This window comes from Vigna unguiculata, chromosome 9 (assembly GCF_037176805.1).
Source record: "Vigna unguiculata cultivar grain cowpea cultivar isolate G323 ecotype 2 chromosome 9, ASM3717680v1, whole genome shotgun sequence".
NCBI classification, from domain to species: domain Eukaryota; kingdom Viridiplantae; phylum Streptophyta; class Magnoliopsida; order Fabales; family Fabaceae; genus Vigna; species Vigna unguiculata.
Window position 1 is genome coordinate 19,867,203 of NC_140800.1, and position 21,310 is coordinate 19,888,512.

General features: G+C 38.9%; 1 long non-coding RNA gene across 1 annotated transcript; it reads right to left on the reverse strand.

Moving 5' to 3' along the window:
* Positions 1 to 459: 459 nt before the first annotated feature.
* On the reverse strand, positions 460 to 2,457 carry LOC146883670 (uncharacterized). Its single transcript, XR_014984375.1, has 2 exons — positions 1,113 to 2,457; positions 460 to 943 (listed from the first exon to the last, which is right to left on the reverse strand). It is a non-coding gene; the product is annotated as an uncharacterized LOC146883670 (long non-coding RNA).
* Between the last annotated feature and the right edge of the window lie 18,853 nt (positions 2,458 to 21,310).

A 21,310-nucleotide genomic window follows, 5' to 3' on the forward strand; every position in this document is an offset into this window, starting at 1 on the left:
GTTTGAGTAGGAAAGGAAGTAGCACCAAGAGGTAAGTTTGCAACTTGAATCTTTGAATGATTGCGTAAATGTGGTTTAAAACGTATGTGACTGGTTGTACGCTTGAACGAATATGATGTGTTGTTATGTTATGTTCTATTGGTTGTTGATTCTTGATTCCATGGGAGTTGTTGACACCTCCATTTGCATACGCTTGTGTCTTGCATCTAAATAAAAAGAAAACGATCAAAACCCCTACAACCAGAATACAAGATGAAGGATTAACTTGTTCCTTTTTAAGATGATTGAATATGGTGTGAGTTGATTAAGAAAGCTAAGTGAAATCCCCACTGGACATTAAGATAGCAAGCTATCTAGATGTGAAGGTTCCTTTCACAAAGCTCAAGAGAAGAAGATGATGCATTGATTCAAAACAAAAAGGAAATGGAAAACACATAAACCATAGAAAACCAAGAACAATTAAAGGAAGAAGAAAACATAAAATTGAAAGGAAAGAAATGGTAAAAATGTGAGAAGCACGCCACTACAAGCTTAGGCTAGAAGCCATGGCAACCTTGAAGATGAGTGGATGTGTGCTGCCACTTGCTATGCAAGATAAGGCTTAAAAGTATTCACTCCCAAGGGAGGAAACTCTCACAAATGGTTGAGACACAAGAATGTTTTTACTTCAAAATGTTCCGCCCTTTTACATGTCTAGGTTACAAAAAAAGAGAGACAAAAGAGCTAAATATGGTGTGTGTGCAAGGCTAATTTCGTTCTAGCACAAAAGGAGACAAAGAATGTGTCTCATATGTCTCCAAAATGTGGCCAAAGGTACATAGGTACAATTACTTCATGCCTTTTACTTTATGCTTTATGCCTTTGCTTTACTCCTTCCTTTATTTCATTTATGCTCCCCAATCACCATGCGCCACCTAGCATTGCTTTCTTACTCCTAATTAACCTACAAAGCAAATAAACATAGATTAGCATGTTGGCTTAAGTCAAGTCAACTATAGTCAACAAGTCAAACCTAGTCAAAGGTCAAAAGTCAACTAAAGTTGATTCAACTAAGTCAACTTTGGGAATCAAAAATAACAAACACAAATGAAAGGGATGAAGGATCAGTGAACCTTTCTAAACATGCTTAATCTTCTTAAGCATGTGCCTCCATCCTTGGTTGGGGTCAATCCTTCATCAATACACACAAACACAGATTTACATCCTTCTGATCATAACACGTTTTACATTCCTCATTCCCCCATTCATCTCCAATCTGCACAAAATAACCAAAACCAGATAACCCTTATTCACTCATTCTCGGACGGTGCAACCTACACCTTTCACATGCAGGAGGTCCAAACCAGAACCCAAACACACTTTAGAAATAGTTATATTTTGTAGAACACGTCTTCACCCGCTTACTCGCCCACCATTATCTTCGTCTCACACCTGCGTAAAAACCAGAATCAAAACCCACCCCTGCAATCCAACACCGCACCGAATCAGAACCCCATTCCAGAACCAAGCTCCTCAACCCATCATCTAACCCAAAATTCATCCTTCTCTTCTCGCAACCAATAAAACAAAAAATAGCAACCCAGGCTCTATTTTCCTCAACCATCATCAACACACCGAAAAAGCTCATTCTCCATTCAGCTGCCGCAGACCAATTTCTCCAATTATCACCACTTTCCCGCCGCACTCAACACTAACACCAATCCTTCCGATTATCATCACCATCCTGTCGCACTCATTTGTAGAACCACCACTTCAAAATCACAGCACCATTTCAACCTGCAAACAAAACGCACATGAAAAAAACAGAATCACAACCCCATCCCTACAATCCAATACCACACTGGATCAGAAACCCATTCCAGTCTCATTTTCCCCAATCAGCCACGTCCAATCATAGCACATAGACGTAAGGGGGTGGAAACCATCGCTAACGGTGGTGGCCCTAGGTGCTCGCGTGAAGGAACGCCTGAGAAGAGTGAGCGGAGGTCAAGTATCCCTAGGCCCTCGTCGTCGAGGCCTGTCACGTGATTGGGTATTACTGTGAGTCATGTCAAGTTGAAGTTCGAGCAGTGGCAAACCCAACGGCGGTGGCTCGCACAAGAAGGAAAAGGAGCAACGTCGTCGGCTCCAAGCATCGCCGGTGAGGGCAAGCAGCGACATCGATGTGGTTGCCGTGTCTAAATCCGGAATTCGCGGGAAGAGAAGACGTTGTGGACATTGGTGTAGGAGTGCCTCACACGAGGTGAATCGAACGACGGTGTCGTCGTCGGCAGGGCTCGCGATGGTGGTCAGCATCGTCGTCGATCTAGGTTATGCAGACGCGTGTTTCAAGGGTTGGAGTTGTGGTGGTGTCGAGAAGAAGAGGTTGTCGTGCGTGCATGAAGGACAGCTTTACCCTTAATTAGGGTTTCATTTTTTTCCTTTGAGAGAATAAAAGAAAGTGGCCTGCCATCTCATTTACTTCGCACACCCCTGCCCATACTACATGCACTCTTTCTTTATATTTCAATTAGGCCTGTTTCATTGTTCTTCATACACTCCTTATTTTACTTACCAACACCCCTGTGTCATTGTGCATGATTTTTGTTGAGTTTGTTTACTCACTCGCGCACCTCCACAATTACTAATCTCGCAACCGTGCACACACCCCGCATCATTTTATTTCTTACCCCTATGTGTCACTTTACACACCCCACCTCTTTACTGCATGTACCTCCCACTAATTACTCATGTACCCCTTATTTTGTTTTCCACTTTTATCCCTTTTAAATAATATCATCCTTTTATTTATTTATTTATCTTATTATTATTTAAAAAAAGAAAAATATTTGAAAATTATAAAAATTACAAATATAGAAAAAAATAAAAAAAAAGTTCTTCTCTTTATTGTGTCTGTCCGGTCGCTCGCACCGTGTGACACTTATTTTGTAAAAATACTAAAATTATTTTCTTTTCTTTTGGTGTCTGTCCGGTCGTTCGCGTCGTGTGACACCATTTTTTCAAATAATCTCAAAAACACCAAAAAATACAAAAATTTCAGAAATACAAAATATCAACTTTTTCAAACAAGCAAGCTTTATAAGAACTACGTGATCCTTGATTTTTCACTGTGAGATACGTAGGAGCAAGGTCAGTCCTTGTCAGGTTCACCTCCAAAAAATCAAATCATTTTCTCAATTCTTTTTTTCAAATATCTTTTAAAGAACTACGTAACCCTAATTTTTCATTTTGAATGAGAATACGTAGGACCAAGGTCAATCCTTGTCGAGCCCAAAAAATTAAAAAAATATTTTTGTTTCTTTTTAATATTTTTGTCTTATTATGTTTGGACAAAATTAACATTTTGAAAACCACATCGACTTTGCATTTTTAATTAAAGGTACCGCCCTCGGGCGGGCGTTGTAGGGTGCTAACACCTTCCCTACGCGTAACTGACTCTCGGATCCAAAATCTGGTTTTTCGCAGACTTGTCTTGTCTTTATGGTTTTCCCAGTTTTCCAGAATAACTATGGTTGTGACTCCCAAATCTCTTTTCAAACCCGTTTTCTTTTTTGGTTCGTTGTCCCGTCGCGATTCCGGTTGCGACAGATGGCGACTCCACTAGGGACGCTAGAGAGTCAAGCCATTTAGTTAGATATGCAAACTTGATGTGATTTTCTTAATGTTTTCTTTCCCCTTTTGTTTTATCTGTATATTCTTGTCTTTATACGTGTTTGTATATATTTGCTTTTTGGATTAATTGTGTGTGAATTACTTTGCTTATTTTGATATATTTTGAAATTGCTCTATATTTGCCTGGGAAATTTTCTGGTTGTTTTACAGGTGGGGGTTTAGGTATGCATTATTCTCCCTTCACACACACATTATGCATATCATGAGTGGGGACCTGTACCCGGGTCTGTGTAACTTAGAATTAGAGGGGATTGTGTAGCAGTGCCATAGTGGATGAACTTCCCAAGTGGTCATTGTGAGAACCCCAAGTAGAGTTTGTTTGCTCCTTTAGTACTCTCACTTCTTGTTGACAACCAACTGCTGTGAGAAATGCCATGGAGTGGGCAATAGCTCTAATGACCTCGACCATTAGGTACTAGGAAACCATCCTTGTGAGCGCATGTACTTCACCTTAGACCTTAAGCGCCAAACCTCTGTTAAGCACAAAGGGAGATTGCTTGCTTTAATCATCATCTTTTAGTGTGCATAATGTACATGTGAATAAGTGCCTATTGAGGCACAATCACACATAGCATTGTTATATCATACATCACATCTCATGAAAATAAGCGCCTCTTGAGGCATAAACATGCATTTCATTATGTCACTTTGCATTCATGCATTTCATTATGTCATTCTGCATTCATGCATTTCATTATGTCACTCTGCATATCATGCATGGTGTTTCCAAATAATTGTATCACATTCCATCATCATACATGGGAATAAATGCCTCTTGAGGCACATGCATTACATCTCATGTAGGTTTTTCAATTAGTTGCATATCATGCATGGTGCTCTTTAATCGCCTCGACATACAAGTGAGTAAGTGCCTCTTGGGCACAAACTTGCGTTGCAATCAATTATTGTCTTTATTCATAGTGGCATGTACATAGTTTTTTTATTCATATCATGCATCTCACTTCATATGAATAAACAGTCTCTGCAAACATAAGGGAAGGAAATAAAAAAGGTTGTCACATTTTGAGTCACTTGTTTTTCTCGCAAATCATCAAATTCACTTCTTAAAAAAGAAAAGAATAAGGGGGTCTCACGCTTTTTTGGGGTCAAATGTTTAATCAAGAACAACGACTTAACTTATTTTTTTGAGACGTTCGTGTGCGAATGGTTTGAAACAATCCATCCTTCGGCTTCCCTAAAATGAGGGATTTGCCCTATTAACACTGACATTACCCAAGTTTATCCTTGTCTACACTTGTTAGGTGGTCCTTGAATCCATCGAGATAAAAAAAATTGTTAAAAAAAAGAGGGGGAAATCGAGAAAAGAAGAAAATAAACTTCGCTAGACTGAAAACCTGAGAGGGCAATTGAGGCAAAAAAGATAACAATTCTTTGGTCAAATCAGTAGAATGAATAGATAATGTTTGATAGCATATCTTTTGAAGCATTTGTCTAATCTGCATAACATCAAATTTTCAAACTCATCCTTTTTCATTACATTTCCACCATAAAGCCTACATGTTGAATTCCATGGAGAACAACATAAAAGGGGCACATAGCCTGGATAGACTGCGAGCAAATCTCTTAGCATGAAAATATAAAAAAATGTCTGCTAGATTGAAAACCTGAAAGGGCGGTTTAGGCAAAAAAAAGAGGACAAGAATAGAAGTTAAGGACAAATTGTATCATGAACCAAATTTTTTTCCTGAGTTAAAATTTCTTGAAAGAGAAAATAATCACGTTTTGAAAATGATGTATGACCATGTTTCTTTATCATAAAACTGTGATCATTTGTTACCCCTTTAAGCCTTAAAGGAACAAATATTTTTCTTTCAAATTACCTTGAACAAGGGTCACTTGACATCGATGGTTTGCACTTTTGTTTGACAGACGGTTCACCAATAAAAAAAATTCATTAGAATAAAAAAAGTTTGAAAAAGACAAAAAAAATGATGATGATGATTTGGTTACATCAAGAAAAAAAAAAGAGAAGTGATGTTTAGAAAAAAAAATAGAGAAATGGTGAACACATAAGAGGCAAATGAATTTTGGATGCAACATTATTAAAAGATCTTTGTTCCAAAATACCATCACATCTTTTTGGATTTTTTAATATCCATATTTGCTTTCATACCCTTAGCCTTGGCCACAATACAAGCCTAATAAATCCCACACAGATCCAAGATTGATTGTTATTATCTTTCAAAAAATTTAAGTCATGGGAAATCATTTTGACGTACTTAAGGGTTTGTCCAAAATTTTGAAAAAAAAAGAGTAAAAATAAAAATTGAAATATATGTTTTGAGATTTGCTTTCAGTGAGTCAGGCAGTTTTTTTTATTAACAAGTTCCAAAAGCTTCTTAAGATAAGCATGGTTAACCAGTCAGATAAGAGGCATCCCCTTTCATTGTTTCATTGTTACCCTTTTCATGGACTCCATCTTCGTTTCTTACTAAATCCCCCACTTTTAGCCTAAACTCGTTCAACAATGTCATACAATTGTCGAACCTTTTTCTCTAAAATCCAAACTAGGGCAGTTGTGACATTTTACCATTTGTATGACCATTCATTAATCCAAAGAAAGTGCAACTTCACCTTAATTATCATAGTTACAGTAAGGGCAACGTCTAGAGTCCCCACCACATTTCAACCTCTTCATGCCTTACCATAATTGGGGCAGACCAAACACAATTTGTGTGTCAATCCAGGTCTCAAATAAGGAAAGCTTTTGAAATCCCCATCATTTTTCAACCTCTTCATAAATGGGGCAGTGTGTCAATCCAAATCCTCAAATAAGGGAAACTTTTTATGTCCCCATCTTTTTTCAACCTCTTCATTCCTTCTCGACTGGGGCAGTATGTCAATCCAGATCCTCAAATCAGAGAAACCTTTGAAGTCCCCTCCTTTTTTCTACTTCTTTCATCAATAATTGGGGTAAGTTAAACACATTTTGTACCCTGAGGCCAATCCATGCTCTCACATCGAGTCAACTTTTGAAGTCCCTATCATTTTCTTCATGTCATCAATAACTGGGGCAAGTCCAAACATACATGGTGCCCTAATACCATATCAAACTAGGCTAACTCCCTAGTTAGTCCTCGTCATCCCATCCAACCCCTTTTAAGCCATCAGAAATTTCATACATGTTGATTAGATAGTGCTTCAATAGAAATGAAAAACAAAATAGTTTTTTCAATAAATTGATTAGACCAAAGAGTTGATTTCAAAAGTGAAGAAAAAATGTGAAGAAAAAAAATGTCTCATAAAGAGGGAAACACCTTATTATCTGACCGAAGGCAAGTGAAAGAAAAATAAGACAACTGGGGCAATCCTTTTCACCCAATCCTTTCCATTTCCACTACCTCTTTTGAAACAACACCCCTTGTTCATTCAAATTCTTTTCCAAACACCAAAACTGGGGCAATTTTGTGAGTTTCACATGAATTTCTCACCTTAATGCTTATAAATCCCCATCTTTTGAAATAAAACCAATTGTTCGATCCAAATCTTCTGCGTATACGAAAACTGGGGCAGTTTCACGGGTTTCGTGTGAATATCTCACCCTAACATTCATTGATCAATATCCTCATACCCTTTTTTCCATACACCATAACTAGGGCAATTTTTGGGATTCTTGTGTTTTTCAACCTGATTTCACATATTGCTTCTCCTTTGAAGTGTGTGTGGAGACAACGTGCCCGCACGACTATCTCAGTCTCCTTCAAACTCTTTCCAAATATTTCTAGCTTTCACTCACTTGTCACTTCAAACACGCGTGCACTAATGTCATAAAAGAAAGAGTCAAAGATATACTCATTTCAGATGTTAGATAAATGTGACATTCCTCACTTTCATGAAACATTGAAAATAAATGAGTTTGATGATTGTAAATGAAACAATTGACTCATACTTGCATAGAATAATCAAAGGACAAGACACAACCAACACTATTTTAATCAAGCATTCAACTTTTCATGAACATTTGGGTTTCAACACCCTCATTCTGGCATTAAAGTTTTTACACCTAGTGACAAGAAATTGAAAAATCCTTTTTTTCATAACATGTGTTGAAATCAATCCAAAAAAAAATTCATCAGATTGAAGCCCTCTTCATTCATATGAATGGTTATCAAATTCTCCCATTTCAAAAATGCAAAAAGATCAACATACATTCAAGTTTCCTCCTTCAGATACAAAATTCTTATCAATCAAGTTTCTATTGCATATCGGGGTTACGACACCCTGATCCCTACACCAAGGTTACGACACCTTGTTTCTCATGCATATCGGGGTTGCGAACCATGATCCCTGCACCAAGGTTTTGACACCTTGTTTCTCTTACATATTGGGGTTATGACACCATGATCCCTACACCAAGGTTTTGACACCTTGTTTTCTCATGCATATCGGGGTTACGACACCCTGATCCCTGCACCAAGGTTTTGACACCTTGTTTCTCTTGCATATCGGGATTACGACACCCTGATCCCTGCACCAAAGTTTTGACACCTTGTTTCTCTTGCATATCGGGGTTACGACACCCTGATCCCTACATCAAGGTTACAACACCTTGTTTCTCATGCATATCGGGGTTACGACACCCTGATTCCTGCACCATGGTTTTGACACCTTATTTCTCTTGCATATTGGGGTTATGACACCCTGATCCATGCACCAAGGTTTTGACACCTTGTTTTCTCTTGCATATTGGGGTTACGACACCCTGATCCCTGCACCAAGGTTTTGACACCTTGTTTCTCTTACATATCGGGGTTACGACACCTTGATCCCTGCACCAAGATTTTGACACGTTGTTTCTCTTGCATATTGGGGTTACGACACTCTGATCCCTGCACCAAGGTTACGACACCTTGTTTCTCATGCATATCGGGGTTACGACACCATGATCCCTGCACCAAGGTTTTGATACCTTGTTTCTCTTGCATATTGGGGTTATGACACCCTGATCCCTGCACCAAGGTTTTGACACCTTGTTTTCTCATGCATATCCGGGTTACGACACCCTGATCCCTGCACCATGGTTTTGACACCTTGTTTTCTCGTGCATATCGGGGTTACGACACCCTGATCCCTGCACCAAGGTTATGACACCTTGTTTCTCATGCATATTGGGGTTATGACACCCTGATCCCTGCACCAAGGTTTTGACACCTTGTTTTCTCATGCATATCAGGGTTACGACACCATGATCCCTGCACCAAGCTTTTGACACCTTATTTCTTTTGCATATCAGGGTTACGACACCCTGATCCCTGCACCAACGTTTTGACACCTTGTTTTCTCGTGCATATCAGGGTTATGACACCCTGATCCCTGCACCAAGGTTACGACACCTTGTTTCTCATGCATATTGGGGTTTTGACACCTTGATCCCTACACCAAGGTTTTGACACCTTGTTTTCACATGCATATCGGGGTTATGACACCATGATCCCTGCACCAAGCTTTTGACACCTTGTTTATTTTGCATATCAGGGTTACGACACCCTGATCCCTACACCAAGGTTTTGACACCTTGTTTTCTCGTGCATATCGGGGTTACGACACCCTGATCCCTTTACTAAGGTTACGACACCTTGTTTCTCATGCATATCGGGGTTACGACACCCTGATTTCTGCACCAAGGTTTTGACACCTTGTTTTCTCTTGCATATTGCGGTTATGACACCATGATCCCTGCACCAAGGTTTTGACACCTTGTTTCTTTTGCATATCGAGGTTTAGAGACCCTTATCCCTGCATCAAGGTTAGGACACCTTGTCCACCACTTCTAAGTCAGGGTTATGACACCCTGCCAAGGTTATGACCCCTTATCCCGATCCTCCTTTCTTCATGACCCTCTCCTTAGGAATTGTCAACTCTTGTGTTCTCCTTATCGGTCAAGTCCATATCTTCCTTTCCTCACGACCCTCTCCTTAGGAATGGTCAGGTCCAGGTTCTCCTTTCAGACAACGACCCTCTCCTTAGGAATGGTTAAGTCCAGGTTCTCATTTCAGACAACGACCCTCTCCTTGGGATTGGTCAAGTCAAGATCCTCCTTTCCTCACGACCCTCTTCTTGAGAATGGTCAAGTCCAGGTTATGACCCTCTCCTTGGGAATGGTCAAATCCAATTTGTCGTATTGAGACCCTCTCCATGAGAATGGTCATTGATTCCTATGCCTTCTCCTTACGATTGGCTAAATCGTTTAACGGATCGGGACCCTCTACTTTGTAATGGTCATTGAATCCTTCTAGATAAAGACCATCTCCTTTGGAATGGTCAAATCAACGTTGCATCGAGACCCTCTCCGTGGGACTGGTCATCGATTCCTTTACATCAAGACCCTCTGCAAGGTAGTGGTCATCGATTTCTTACATCAAAGACCTCTCCTTTGGAATGGTCATTAATTCTTTTTGTTGCATCGAGACCCTCTCCATGGGACTGGTCATTGATTCCTTTACATCAAGGCCCTTTGCAAAGCAATGGTCATTAATTTCTTAGTTGCATCGAGACCCTCTACAAGGCAATGGTCATCGATTTCTTACATCAAGGCCCTCTCCTTTGGAATGGTCATTGATTTTCTTTGTCACATTGAGACCCTCTCCGTGGGACTAGTCATCCATTCCATTACATCAAGGCCCTCTACAAAGCAATGGTCATTGATTTCTTGATTACATCGAGCCCCTTTGCAAGGCAATGGTTATCGATTTCTTTACATAGGAACCCTTTGCCTAGGAATGGTCGAATCCACACATAAAATTTCAAAAAAAAAAAGTTCAAAAACATGAAAGCACATAAAAAAAATCTCAAAATGAGGCAAAATTAAAAAAAAAAAAACAACAACATAATTTCAAAAAAAAATTTGAAAAAAAAAAAGATAAATTTTAAAAGTTTGTTTGGCATCACGACCCTCTCTGATAGAATGGTCAGTGATTTCTTTCTTCCTTTCTAGATAAGACCTAGTCGAAACCATCTTTACTTTCTAGATCCTGGCCCTCTTCATAAAATTGGTAATCACATCCCTTTAACTCAGTTTTTATTCACCCTCTTTTTTGTCCAGGTTCGAACGAAATCAGTGTTTTTATCTTTACTTATCTTTTACATATTATGAAAAGTCAATTTTCATATTATCAGTAAAATCTAAGTAAAGAAGGGCAGCTGTCAACACCCAATTTCGTCCAGGTAAGAAATAAAATTTTTACTTTAATAATAATCGGGAGAAAGAAGAAGTAGGAAAAATGAACAATGATTTTAAATATTGATATATTACTACTTTTACTTTCATCCTATTTTAATTTTAATTTATTTTTTTATTTTATTTTATTTTATTTTGTTTTATCTTATTTAATTTTATCTTGTTTCTTATTTAATTTAATTTAATTTTATCTTTATTTTATTTTAATTTAATTTTAATTTTAATTTTATTTTATTTTTGTTTACTTTTATTATTTTGTTTTGTTTGATTCTTTTTCATTAAAAAAATATATATTCATATATAAAAAATGATGAAAATGATAAAACGGAAAAAAAAAGGGAAATGAAACTCCAACGGATATATGTCCGGTCATCCTGTTAGTGAAAGTCAGCTCTTTTCTTTTACCTGGTTTTGGTTATTAGAATGAAATAGGAAATAAGTGTTAGCATATCACGGCAACCATGGTAGTCATAGGAACAGACGTAACCAGACGTAGCCAGACTGATAGGGTGGCTGGGAGGCATCTGCCTTGTGCTTTTGGTCACCTCAAAATATCTTGATAGAAGATGAATGAAAAAGATGAATGAAAATGGAAAGATGGTAATGACTCTTTGGGGAACGTAACAAAAAAGATGGACTGATTAAGAAGGGGGAAGAAAAAGGAAAGAGACTCAGTCTTCTTAGCTCTCAATTCTCCTAGCTCCCAAGACCCTCGGGCCAACGAAAAAGCAGAGAGTAACAAAGGAGGAGAATACATAATTTCACAGAAGGGACAAAATAACAATACGGGAGAGGAAAGGAGGAAGCCAGAAAAATAAGTAGTCTGAGTAGGAGAGGAAGTAGCACCAAGAGGTAAGTTTGCAACTTGAATCTTTGAATGATTGCGTAAATATGGTTTAAAACGTATGTGACTGGTTGTGCGCTTGAACGAATATGATGTGTTGTTGTGTTATGTTCTATTGGTTGTTGATTCTTGATTCCATGGGAGTTATCCATCCGATCATAACACGTTTTCCATTCCTCATTCCCCCATTCATCTCCAATCTGCACAAAATAACCAAAACTAGAGAACCCTTATTCACTCATTCTCGGACAGTGCAACCTACACCTTTCACAAGCAGGAGGTCCAAACCAGAACCCAGACACACTTCTGATATCGCTGTCGTTAGGCGATCAAATTACCACTACTTTAGCAACTTCAGTATTGCCAGTTTGTAGTGAAGAAAATAGTTAGGGTTAAGATAACCCTGAGTCGTCTCACAACGAATACGGAATTGATCTCAAATATTTGATTCAAAAATGCAATTAAAACTAGCAACTATAAAAAAGGGGGGTTTTGATATGCAAAGAAAATGACACGGAAGATTGTAAACACAGTAATAGTAAATAGGTCAATTCCACCGCTTTTTCTAAATAAGATTCTTCATTGGTTATCTAGAGATTATTGTTAAATTAATTATTGTTGTTGATTTACAAATAAATCAATGTAATGACTCAATTCATTTGTTGGCATCCTCACTTTTAATCAAAGTACAGTCTCAATTAAAAGTGAGAATTGTTTAGATTGTCCATAGTAAATTTAATCAAAGTACAGTCTCAATTAATTTTACTATGCCTAATCATGTCTATTCCTTTGTTTCTTTACCAAATAGAAAACTTAATTAATCAAAGTAAAGTCTTGACTAATTTTAGTTAAAGTAATTACCTCTAATCAAATTAAAGTCTCAATTATTGGCAAAAACTTATTTAATCAAATGAAAGTTTCTAAACAAAATCAAAGTAAAGTCTCAATTTCATTTAAAAACCTTTTAACTCATATGATTAGCATGCATGTAGATTTAAAATCATTATTTTCTATTCAATTAAGAAGCAAAGGACATAGATAAACAAAAACCACAACAATAATCAAAATAACAAAATATATAAATTCATCTAACCTCAGAATCCATTTAAGAAATTACAGTGGAATCAACCCTTAAAGCTTAGCCCTCCATGGCTTTGATGGAATACATGATGATATGAAAGAAAGAAAATAAAAGAAAGAATGAGAGATGTGGTGGAGACGGTATTTGCCAAAACCAGAGAGTTCTAAGTGTCTAAGCTGTCAGTCGTAAAAAAAAATGTCAGTCGTCAGTCTGCTCCCTTAAGTCTCTTTATATAGGCTTCCACTGGACTTTGGGCTTTATCTGTCAGTTGCTAAAATCTTTTATTTTTATTTAATTAATTAGCAACTTAATTGCTGTCAAATTTCCAATTCTGCCCCTCTCATTTAACCATATTTGCAATTTTGACCAGAGTTGACTGCTGACTTTGACCAGTTGACCAGAGTTGACCAGAGTTGACCAGTTTTGACCATTTCAGTGTCCATTGAGAGGATGACACGTGGCAGCTCCTTCTCTCTCCCAAATTAGGGTTTCCGCTTGCTCCTTTGGGTTTCACGGAGGCTTGTAGGTGCTGCAACGGCGCGGCTGACGGTGCGGCGGTCAGATTTCCGGCGTGGTGGTGTTGCTTCTGGAAGTGTTCGCTACTGCGTCGCAATGGTTGTGGTTTCCGCTACTGTTATGGCCGTTCTCGCTCACGGCTGCGCAGAGAAGATGGAGGCGGCGCTGCTCGCGGAATCTGGGTTCGCGGATGGTTGCAGGTGCGTCACAGGGAAGCTTCGTTGGCTCGAGTTCGCCGGAGTTTCAGATCTGCGATGAAGAATGGAGGTGGCGTTGCGGAGCTGCGAAGTTGTGGCAGGTCTGCGGTGGCGACGTGACGTTGTTGCAGGTGAAGGTGGCTGCGCGATTCGTGGTGAGCGCGAGGTTCTGTGACGGCCGCGAATGGAGGAAGATGGTGGTGGCGCGGCGAGGAGATGTGTGTGCTGCAGAATCGTGGTGGTCGCGGACGAAGATGGTGGTGCGGTGGCCGGCGAGATTGTTGTTGTTCTGGTGTTTGCTCCTGCATTTTCTGGCGTGAAGGTGGTGAAGGAACAGTGGCAGATCTGCTGCAGCGGCGTGGTGGTCGGCGAGGTTGGCGGCGGCGGCTGCCGTGGAGGGTGGAAAGAGAGGAGAAAATTAGGGTTAGGGTTTTGGGAGATGAAGATGATGACGTGGCAGAATCTGAGTGGTTAATTTGGTGAGGTGGGGATTATGACACGTGGCGGCTTATGGTTGGCTAATCTTAAAAGGTGGGGATTGCCACATGGCATGATCTGGTTGACTAATTTTAAGAGGTGGGGATTGCCACATGGCATGATCTGGTTGAGTGGAGTTTAAGTGGTAGGAGGGGTGCAACTTAGTGAAAACTGGGGGTGCAGAACAAGTTTTTGTGGTCTACTTACAGGAGGAGTGTGCAAATAAAAATTGGGGGTGCATTTAGCTCCTGATTTATTCTTTTTCAGAATTTCTTGATTTTGGACTTATTTTGTAACTTTGAATATTTTAAAATCACACTATTAATTGACCAAAAATAAATTCCAGCTGCATTAACAAACGTTAGAATATTCAATAATATTTTATGCAACTAAAATCAATTTTTACGCCACTTTTACCAAACTTACTCAATAAATCCAATAATCACAAATTCTAATTAAATCAATCTTTAAGCACAGAAAATTCAATTAAATCCCCAAATTTAAATATTAAATGAGGGCAAAAATTTGAACTCATCACACACCCACACTTATCCTTTTGCACTCTGGGCAAAATTTAACAATTTCAAAACTTTTTTCTGAGGTCTTTTATTCCATATTTTCAGTGGATTAAAGAAATGAATACCAATGGAAACAGATCAATCTTCTAGAAATCATATTGTCATGCACAAACAAATGGATAAAATTCTGTTTTTCACACATGAGTTAATCTTTTGAGTTTACAAGATAATCAAATATGAAAGAGAAACACTCAAGTTAAATATATATTTTCTCACCAAGATTCGCTCAAGTGTTTTGGCTTGTGTTTTCACTCAAAATACCCACGCAAGTAAACACTCTCAATGCTTAGCAAGACTCTAATATTCACAGCTTTCAGAAAACATGCATTCAAAAATCATGAGGACTTTTAACAGGTTATAATGAGACCAAGGCAAAGGTAGGAAAAACTTTAGGATTTGTGTGTTTTTGAAATAGTAGGGAAGAAAGAATTATGGAGCATAGTTTCAAAATCAATCCTTACTTCTTCTTTTTTCTCTTTTATCCTTTGTTTCTCTTTTTCAGACAGCAATCATTTTCATTTCAAAACTCTGTCATCAACAATTATTTTCCTTTTTGCCATTTTTACAACTTTGTGGGGGAAATACTCACCCCCACACTTTATTCCTCAACCAATCTCAACATAATCCACTAGCTCCTTCTTTCTCCCTAAGGTAAGGAAAAACATGGTCTTTTTCTTTTTAAGGTTTAGCAATATGCTCAAAACAAGAAAAAGAGGTTTAAGCTCAAGGGGCTACCAATGGATCAATGTCATGGTTAGCTTATTTGGCCAAGTAGCTAAAAACAAGAAATGCCTCAGTCATATCAAATCATGCATGTTCACCTAAGATGCAAAACAACAGAATCAAGCTAAACATTTGAGTACCAACAAGACATGAGCAAATCACACAAGAAAAATAGGAATGTCACATGGTAGTTCATCCTTACAATAAAGCTCAAAACTCACAAGGTCAAAAACTCTTTCACAAAAGATTTATTCCAGAAACTCTCAAATCAACTCAATCAAGTAAATCACAGAAACAATCCATTCATAGCACATGACTCTTATTTTCCCAGAATTATGACCGTTCCAATTAGTAAATCAAATCCAAAAATCCAATGTCAATATGTTTTATTGAAAACAGAAACTTTTTTTTTAAATAAAAACAAACAGAAAACAAAATTAGAAAAGGAAAAACAAAACAAATAGAAAACAAAAACAGAAAGGGGGAAATCTGCCCACACCCCCACACTTTATCCATGCATTGTCCTCAATGTATTCAATATGTATAAAATGCAAAGAAAAAGTATGAAGTGTACTTACCTCCTCAAGGTGGAAGGTATGAGGGAGAAGTCAAGTTCATCCCATCCATCGTCTTATTCAGCATATCTTGATTTTCATTGAATATCCGAAGACGATGCCCATTAACTTTAAAAGTTCTTGCTGAAGATTCTTCCTTGATCTCCACTGCTCCATAAGGGAAGACTTCTGTAACAATGTATGGTCCTTCCCAAGTAGAACGCAACTTACCACTCATGTGACCAAGCTTGGATTTGTATAGTAACACCTTCTGGCCTACCTTGAAATCCTTTCTAGCCACAAGCTTTTGGTCATGGAACTTCTTGGTTTTCTCTTTATAGAACTTTGAATTTTCATAGGCTGCAAGCCTAATCTCCTCTAGTTCTTGCAACTGAAGCTTTCGCTCATTTCCTGCTTCTTCCAAATCCAAGTTGCATGCTTTCACGGCCCAATAGGCCCGATGTTCAATCTCCACAGGTAGATGACAAGCCTTTCCAAAAACCACCCTGAAAGGTGACATACCTATAGGTGTTTTGTAGGCTGTCCTGTGCGCCCAAAGTGCTTCATCCAATCTTGTGGCCCAATCCTTTCGACTAGGCTTCACTACTTTCTCTAGTATCTTTTTAATCTCTCTGTTAGAGATCTCTGCTTGTCCATTGGTTTGGGGGTGATATGGTGTAGCAATGCGATGTGTCACCCCATACTTCTTCAACATGTTCTCAAGTAGCCTATTACAGAAATGAGTCCCCTGGTCACTGATGATGGCTCGTGGTATCCCAAATCTGCAGAAAATGTTAGACCTGACAAAACTCATAACAACTCGAGAATCATTAGTCCTTGTAGCTATGGCTTCCACCCATTTGGAGACATAGTCTACAGCAAGCAAAATATAAGAAAACCCAAAAGAAGGAGGAAAAGGACCCATAAAATCAATACCCCAAATATCAAATACCTCACAATATAGCATGGGTTGTTGAGGCATTTCATCCCTTCTTGTAATGGATCTGGCTGCCCTTTGGCACTGCTCACAATTTTCATATACCCTCTGTGCATCTTTAAAAATAGTAGGCCAATATAATCCACAATCCAACACCTTCCTACTTGTTCTTTGTGTGCCATAATGTCCACCAAAAGGAGATGAATGACAGAACTCAAGCACATGAGGTATCTCGATATCTGGAACACACCTCCTTATGACTTGGTCACTACCAATGCGCCATAAGATTGGGTCTTCCCAGATATAGTACTTTGCCTCACTTTTTAGCTTGATTCTTTCATATTTGGAGAAGGAAGGAGGAATAGCAGAAACAACCAAATAATTAACAATGTCAGCAAACCAAGGTTCAGGAAACATACCTTTCACAGCAGTCAATGCTAGGAGGACCTCATCAGGAAAGTCATCCTTAATAGGAATGTTATCTTCTCCATTTTCAATCCTGCTAAGATGATCGGCTACCAAGTTATGTGCTCCACTTCTGTCTAGAATCTCAATGTCAAACTCTTGGAGCAGTAGCATCCATCTAATCAACCTTGGTTTCGAATCTGCTTTCTTCAGAAGGAATTTTAATGCTGCATGATCAGTATAAACAATTACCTTGGAGCCAAGTATATACGGTCTGAATTTGTCCAAGGCAAACACAACAGCCAATAATTCCTTCTCAGTCGTGGTGTAGTTAGCCTGCGCTGTGTCCAATGTTCTGGAAGCATAATATATCACATGTGATAGCTTCCCATCTTTTTGTGCAAGCACCGCTCCTACTGCAAAGTTTGATGCATCACACATCAACTCGAACGGTAATGTCCAGTCAGGTGGCTGGATGATAGGAGTGGTGGTAAGCGCCTTTTTCAATGTATCAAACGCATCTTTGCACCTCTCTCCAAAGTCAAATACTATATCCTTTTGCAACAAGTTGGAGAGAGGGTTGGCTATCTTGCTGAAGTCTTTGATAAACCTCTTGTAAAATCCTGCATGTCCAAGAAAAGATCGAACCTCTTTCACAGAAGAGGGGTAAGGCAATTGTGAAATAATATCAATTTTAGCAGGATCTACAAATATACCATTCTTGGAAACAACGTGACCTAAAACTATACCTTGTTCCACCATAAAATGACATTTTTCAAAATTTAGAACAAGGTTAGTTTCTTCACATCTCTCCAAGACTCTAGCAAGATTAGACAAGCAATGATCAAAAGATGAACCATATACACTAAAATCATCCATAAAAACCTCAATACAATGCTCCAACAAATCTGTAAAAATACTCATCATACATCGCTGAAATGTTCCAGGAGCATTGCAAAGGCCAAATGGCATTTTCCTATAAGCATATGTACCGAATGGACGAGTAAAAGTAGTCTTATGTTGATCCTCTGGGGCAATACAAATATGAAAATACCCAGAGAATCCATCAAGAAAACAGTAATGAGACTTACCTGCCAATCGATCTAACATCTGGTCCATGAATGGTAAAGGAAAGTGGTCCTTCCTGGTTGCCTGGTTTAGTCTTCTATAATCAATACAGACCCTCCAGCTATTCTGAATACGAGTAGGAATCAACTCGTTCTTCTCATTCTTGACCACGGTGATCCCAGATTTCTTGGGGACCACATGTACAGGACTCACCCAAGTGCTGTCAGAAATGGGATATATAATACCTGCTTGTAGCAACTTGGTGACTTCTTTCTTCACAACCTCCATCAGCTGAGGATTCAGTCTCCTCTGAGGTTGCCTCACTGGCTTAGCATCCTCCTCCAAGAGTATTCTGTGCATGCAGAAAGAAGGACTAATACCAGGAATATCTGCCAAAGTCCAGCCTATTGCTCGCTTGTGATCTTTGATAACCTGCAATAGCTTTTGTTCCTGCTCGTCAGTAAGCAAGGCAGATATAATAACAGGGAGTTTCCCATCCCTTTCAAGATAAACATATTTCAAATGAGATGTGATGAGTTCAAATTTTTGTCCTCATTTAATATTTAAATTTGGGGATTTAATTGAATTTTCTGTGCTTAAAGATTGATTTATTAGGATTTGTGATTATTGGATTTATTGAGTAAGTTTGGTAAAAGTGGCGTAAAAATTGATTTTAGTTGCATAAAATATTATTGGATATTCTAACGTTTGTTAATGCAGCTGGAATTTATTTTTGGTCAATTAATAGTGTGATTTTAAATATTCAAAGTTACAAAATAAGTCCAAAATCAAGAAATTCTGAAAAAGAATAAATCAGGAGCTAAATGCACCCCCAGTTTTTATTTGCACACTCCTTCCTCAAGTGGACCACAAAAACCTGTTCTGCACCCCAGTTTTCACTAAGTTGCACCCCTCCTACCACTTAAACTCCACTAAACCAGATCATGCCATGTGGCAATCCCCACCTTTTAAAATTAGCCAACTATAAGCCGCCACGTGTCATAATCCTCCACTCACCCAATTGACCACTCAGATCTTGCCACGTCATCATCTTCATCTCCCAAAAACCCTAACCCTAATTTCAACCACCATGACCACCCTCCACACAGCCACCGCCGCCAATCTCGCCGGCCACCGCGGCGCGCCACCACCAGAGGAGAAGAGAAGCTGCAACCACCGCGCCTGCACCTGCGAATCCTTCACGCTGCCGCCGCACCTCCTCACTTCGCCGGAGCACCACCGCAACAGCAACGCCATCTTCTTCTCGCGTCCAGCAGCTCCGCGTGCCACCATCATCGCGAAACCACCGCGAGTTCTTCTTCCTCACACAGCAGCCACCGCAGTGCACCTCCGGCCGCCACAGTTCGCGAACCAGCGCCATCCCGCAGCCAGCCACCGCGCCGTCACGAACCACCATCGCGCCTCCGTCTTCTCTGCACCTCACGCTGCTGCACTGCACGAACCAGTTCACCTCCTCACTTCGCCGGCGACACACCAGAAACCACGGCAACCACACCTCCATCTTCTCGAGCACACCACCACGACCACCACGCCGCTGCAACAGAACTGCCACACCTCCGCTCGCCGGACCACCGCGCAGTTCACCACCTGTTCTGCAGCCACCGCGAGCTCGCCGGAGCAGCCACACGTCGGAGCAGCCGCCGTCACGAGGGAGGGAGAAGAGTGTGAGAGTGAAACCCTAATTCTGGAGAGAGAATCTGCACTGCCACGTGTCAGCGTCTGATAGGACAGTCAAACTGGTCAACTGGTCAACTCTGGTCAACTAGTCAAAGTCAGCAGTCAATTCTGGTCAAATTCTAGTCAATTTGGTAAAAATGCTTAAATAAGAGGGGCAGAATTGGAAATTGGACAGAAATTAAGTTGCTAATTAATTAAATTAAAATAAAAGATTTTAGCAACTGACAGATAAAGCCCAAAGTCCAGTGGAAGCCTATATAAAGAGACTTAAGGGAGTAGAAGGGTGACACAATTCACGACTGACATATTTTACAACTCACAGCTTAGACACTTAGAACTCTCTGGTTTTGGCAGATACCGTCTCCACCACATCTCTCATTCTTTCTTTTATTTTCTTTCTTTCATATCATCATGTATTCCATCAAAGCCATGGAGGGCTAAGCTTTTAAGGGTTGATTCCACTGTAATTTCTTAAATGGATTCTGAGGTTAGATGAATTTATATGTTTTGTTATTTTGATTATTGTTGTGGTTTTTGTTTATCTATGTCCTTTGCTTCTTAATCGAATAGAAAATAATGATTTTAAATCTACATACATGCTAATCATATGAGTTAAAAGGTTTTTAAATTAAATTGAGACTTTACTTTGATTTTGTTTAGAAACTTTCATTTGATTAAATAAGTTTTTGCCAATAATTGAGACTTTAATTTGATTAGAGGTAATTACTTTAACTAAAATTAGTCAAGACTTTACTTTGATTAATTAAGTTTTCTATTTGGTAAAGAAACAAAGGAATAGACATGATTAGGCATAGTAAAATTAATTGAGACTGTACTTTGATTGAATTTACTATGGATAATCTAACAATTCTCACTTTTAATTGAGACTGTACTTTGATTAAAAGTGAGGATGCCAACAAATGAATTGAGTCTTTACATTGATTGATTTGTAAATCAACAACAATAATTAATTTAACAATAATCTCTAGATAACCAATGAAGAATCTTATTTAGAAAAAGCAGTGGAATTGACCTATTTACTATTACTGTGTTTACAATCTTCCGTGTCATTTTCTTTGCATATCAAAACCTCCCTATTTTTATAGTTGCTAGTTTTAAATTGCATTTTTGAGAATCAAATATTTGAGATCAATTCCGTATTCGTTGTGAGACGACTCAGGGTTATCTTAACCCTAACTATTTTCTTCACTACAAACTAGCAATACTGAAGTTGCTAAAGTAGTGGTAATTTGATCGCCTAACGACAGCGATATCAAATTTGGCGCCGTTGCCGGGGAATACGGTTAGTATTTCTTTTATTTTGATTCTGTTTTTATTTATTTTATTTTATTTTATTTTAAT